Raw genomic sequence first — 5,240 nt, 5'->3', positions numbered from 1 at the left:
AAGCACCTCTGCCTCATCATTACCCCCTGCCACCTTTTTACTGGCACCAATCCTATAATTTCATACCCGGTAAGCATACAGAGGCATTAAGCTATCCCAGGAGAGGCGGCATCTGCTTTGTTGTAGTAGTGCAGTGCTTCCTACCATCCTGTGGGAAAGTGTAGAACTAACAGTATCAGAGACTCCCACGGGATCAGTTACTGAAATGAATGTGCTGATTTTTGCCTATGTCAAATGTTGAAGACTATTTTGCGATTACCAATCTGAGACCCATGCAAAGGGAGGGGGTGTGGGGCACATGTGCACCGCTGTGTGTGCACCATAAAAGAGACATAAACCTCCACTCACTCTTTGTAATACTCGTATTGTAATACTCAAGGTGCATTTTGTAATATTGTAATACTCAAGGTACATTTTCATATTGTTGCAAGTTTGCAGTCATGAATGCTGGCTGGCTATCAGCTAATCATTCAAGAGCCTGTTGGTGTTCTTTAAGAATCCTTTGTGGCCCAAGAATGAGGAGCTGACAACTTGCCAATGGTTCACAGTGTCTTCTCCAATGGGAGCCTTCCTAGGAAAGCCAGTAAATCTTAATTTAATAAGGATTGAGTTTGAGGTGTAAAGATGACTCCTCCCCAGCCTCACTTGGATAGTGAGTATGTAGCAGGTTTGCTAATAGTTTCAAGGTAAAAAAAGGAGTGTCAGGCAGATTCCTGGGAGTAATGCTTTCTTGGGAGTAAGGTCCATTGAATACAATGGGTCAGCTGCATAGTATAGGGCTGAAAGACACTGAGCTGGAATCTAGGTAGCACTGGCCCCTGGAACTTCTCACCACTCAAGTAAATGGGGCATAACTGCATAACAATAAATTATGCAGTTATGTTCAGGGGTCCTTTAAACCTTTTTTTCTGGTTTAAGTACCCTTGATCATACGAAGCTGCCAGTGCATTGTAGTGAGTGAGACCTCTAGTCTAGCTAGCACAGTGGCTTACTGAGGTCTCAGGAGGAGGACTTTCCCACCATGTACTTACTACCTGCTTCTTTAAACTGGAGCTGAACTAGGACATTCTGTGTACAAAGATATACTCTCCCACTGAGATATGATCCCTCCATTCTTGATCAGGTGGGTGCCAAAGAGCATGCATCCTCTGCTGTCAACATCCTAAAGCCCAGGATAAAGGCAAGCATGTTGCTAGACACTTGCTTCTCTCCATCTTCCCCAGTAGGTTGACAGCTCACACCTATATAGTACCCTCTACTGCCAGCAAACTTCACCTTCTGCCAGGCTGAGTGTAATGCAGCAGCTTCTGGCCCCTCACTACTTTTCTGCAAGAAGAGACAGTCAACAGAGACCCTTTCCTAAGCTTGCACTCCCCTTTCCTCATTTAAGTACCATACAGCAGTTGTCTGTAAATGGCAATATCACTTTCCATATTCCCCAATACAGGGGGTGAAAACATAGCATCATCCTCAGCATCATCTTCATCATCTATGCACTTTACAAAGTTATATTAAAGGTAAGTCCTTTCCTTGACAAGCAGATGAACTAAATTTAGATCAGTGGGGAGGCAACTGAAGGAAGGGAACAGAGATCAGCAGGCGATGAATGCAAGCAACTGATATGTATATTTGGGGTTTGTTTCAGTTGGTGGTAAGAACTAAGGGGTTAAACCAAAGGCTTCAGGAATAGATGGGCTTTGAAAGAAGACTGAGTGAGGGAGCCCTTTAAATACCCGGGAGTCACTTTTCCATGAAACACTTCTGCATGACTGGGATAATGTTCACAGAATCAGTGCCCCACTGTAGGGGTGCGTGGGTGTGTTTCCAGGTTATTCTGCTGGAAGACTCAAGTGATCAGTGTATGTGTTAAACTGTATAGCAAACAACAATAAGGCACATGTATGGAAGATTAAAATGAAACCATGAGATACGTATAAACAATGCCCACATGGGTTTTAATGAATCATTACAAAGTACCCTTACATTCTGTTGCTAATGTCCGCTTGTGACTATTGGTTTGGAAGATCACAATATTTAATAGAGAGGAGGATGTCACCTGTTTGCAGAAATTCTACTCAATTAGTAAATTAGTTTTAACTGGTTATTTTTTGCTTATGACTAAAACGATAGTTTTGATGGGGGGGGAAGCATGTTTCCTTTGTTGCAAAGATGGTTAAAATGTGTGCCCATCTTAGAAGAGATGTTCCATCCTGTGTGAAAGGGGAATGCCTCTTCCAAGATGGCACCTGACGCAGTGTTTTGAGAAGTATCAACCCAGAAGATATAAATGAAATCTGTTACAATGCAAGTAAAGAATAGTAGGTAACAGCCCTCAGTGTCTGTATTAATACATGCTTCTCATAGAGAGGAAGACTATTTTTCTTTCCTCTTTTCATTGCAGAAATGGGAGGGAAAGTTTAGAGACAATAGATAAGGGGTGAGGAAGGGTTGATTTTCAGGTTGACAGAAGATCATCCTCCTTGGCCATAACGCTTTCTTGGTATGGTAATGTAATGGAAATGTGCCAGATCCTTCGAGGAGATAGGGTGTGGTGGCAACAGTGTCCCCTTGCTCTGGCAGGCAAGCACAGGGTTAACACCAGGGCATCCAGCACCTTAGAATACAGTGAATGTGTTACAAAGCTGCAGCCACTTGGAGACAGGATGGCCCATAGGGTTAAAAGCAGCACCTGCAGGAAGTAAAAGGGTGTGGGTAGTAGAAGGAGCAGAAGGTTGGAGAGAGAACTAAACTGATAGATTAATGGACTGAGGAACTAATGGACTGGCTGACTGACTACTGGACCTGCTGATTGACCAATGGACTAACTGCCTAATGGAGAGACAGGTGAGTGGACTTCTGAGCGTTACTGGAACAGGAACTGCTGGAGACTGATGTGTGGCTGCCACACCGAAGACCTGCTGAGGGATCAAGGTGTTGCTGTGGTGGCTGGAGAAGCTGCTGGCAGGAGAGGGGAGCAAGGAGGACCTCTGCAGGTTAAACAGGTGAGCTACCCTGGTGGTGGGGTCTTGCAGTGCAGAACACAGAAAAGCTAATTAGCTTAAAGTGGGCATAGGTTCTCTAGGCAAAGCTTGGACTGGGGATCTGGCAAAACAGTATCGGACCTGGTATGAAGAAGAGCAGCTCTATTGTCTAAAAATGTCACACCATTGTTCATTTATATTTCCTCAGCTTGCTGCAGTTCTTCTGTCAGAGACCTGCTGATGATGTGCGCACCCCTCCCACACACACACATGCGCACACACACACACAAAGAAAACTCAATAAAGCAGACTTCCTGGAGAAATGAGATAATCGACTCCTCAGGTGGCCATGAGTGACATTTGCTGTGGTTGTCGGTGAAATGTCGGTGGTTTTTATGACTTTGTACGCATTCCACACTCTCACAGCTAAAAGGTCAGCTCAAGATAGTTTTTGTTTAGTTAAAAGTCTGCAACACTGTGCAGAGGATCAGGCTGAACAGATGTTCTCACCCATTTGACTAGTTATACTTCCCAGTTTTTCCTTCATTTGTATAGTTTGACACATTAGTCTTCCTTTTTCATGCTCCAGAGCATATTGTTAGGCATGATAGCAGGCCGTTTCTTTTGATAGCAGGCAGATTTCTGGCTAATAGCCCAGGATGCCAAGTTCCTTAAGCATTTCTGAATAATGTTGCATATATGCAACAGGGACTGAATGTGTATAGCTGTGGGCTGGACAAAATGGTTAAGGGCCAGTAGATGTTTCTTAACAGTAGCCTAGGGTTGAAGCGTCCCCTGGGGGCTGGGGATAAGAATAGGCCCTCAGTTTGGCTGTACTTGAGGCGACTAAACAGCCACCGGGTAGATGGGACTCGTTAGCCTGGGAAGACAGCTCATCTGAGAGAAGGAAAACTCTGATCCCAAACCTCCACTGCCTTGTGGCTACATCCAGTTATGGAAAAGGCTTCAGGAGTCAACTTCGAGGCAAAATCCAGAGCCGGAGTCCCTGAGGCAGTTCATGGCTGAACACAGTCACATTCTGGCAACTCCTGCGATGCTGCTGGAACCAACAGTATTGGCTTCTGCCTTTCCACTGGACCATTTCAGCGACGTGGAGAGGGGGGATTTGCTGCATGGGAAACAGTCTGTCCTCCATATCTACTTTATCCAGGCTTCGCGCACTGGAGAGGGCACTCTGTTCCAGAGCCACCATTCTGAGCATGATACCATAGTCTTCCGAGACTGAAGGATGCCAGCAAGGGTTGAAGTATATCCAGGGATCCAGAATGTTTGGAAAGGGAAAAGCCATCAAAGATTGGGAAGAGGGGCACATCCAGCCTCATCCAGGGGCTGATGTATGGTGTGTGAGCATGAAGAACACAACATCTTGCAGTCTTGAGATGGAGCAACTAAGCCTAGAGTTGTCTGAAGGCACCTCAAGGTATGAGGGTGCCTCTCTTGATGTGAGGTTGTGGATCTGCTGCTTGGTAGGAATGCACACGCTACTGGACTCTATGTTTTACTTAAATATTTATTAATAAATCAACTATTATAACACTATAAACTTCCAGAGCTCTCTTCTCCCCTCCAAAAAGGTGTCAAACCCAAATACCACTGCTTTGGAACTTTTCACTGCTCAGGTAGGTGGGGAATGTGTGACACATTTCATCAATGAGGACCATTGTCAGGCTTGGCCTGTCCATGAGACTAAGAGTCCAATCATATCCAACTTTCTAGTGCTGATGCAACAATGCGACAGGGGTGTGTGCTGCATCCAGCAGTGGGGGGGGGCAGTCAAGAACCATTTGTTCCCTTATCTTGAGGCTGCATTTCAACTGTTACCCTGCACATGCCCGATCTCGTCTGATCTCGGAAGCTAAGCAGGGTCAGGCCTGGTTAGTACTTGGATGGGAGACCGCCTGGGAATACCAGGTGCTGTAGGCTTATACCATAGTCTTTCGAGACTGAAGGTTGCCAACCACTGCTGGAAAATTGGATAGGACTGGGCCCTACCTGAAGTGGTCACCTTGGATCCTTGGCTAAGGAGAGGTGCTACTACCAGTCACTGCCAGAAACACTAAGCTAGATGACAATATCAATGACTCATTAAAAAGCCTCTTTCCCTCTCAAAATAGCTCTAAGGAGCTTTTAAGCTAGAAGCTACGCAGTGGCAAGCAGACTTTTGAGTGACGCTCCATCTGTGCCTTGCTATGATATCATCATGCCCCATGGGTGCTTTGTCAAATGTACTATGATGGC

The 5,240-nt window shown here is 45.4% G+C and overlaps 1 pseudogene; it reads left to right on the top strand.

Annotated features, from left to right (window-relative positions):
• Positions 1–4,803: 4,803 nt before the first annotated feature.
• Positions 4,804–4,925, top strand: LOC136658164 (5S ribosomal RNA; annotated as a pseudogene).
• Positions 4,926–5,240: the final 315 nt, after the last annotated feature.

Source organism: Tiliqua scincoides, chromosome 7 (genome assembly GCF_035046505.1).
Source record: "Tiliqua scincoides isolate rTilSci1 chromosome 7, rTilSci1.hap2, whole genome shotgun sequence".
Classification (NCBI taxonomy): Eukaryota; Metazoa; Chordata; class Lepidosauria; order Squamata; family Scincidae; genus Tiliqua; species Tiliqua scincoides.
This window is presented reverse-complemented; position numbering and strand designations above follow the sequence as displayed.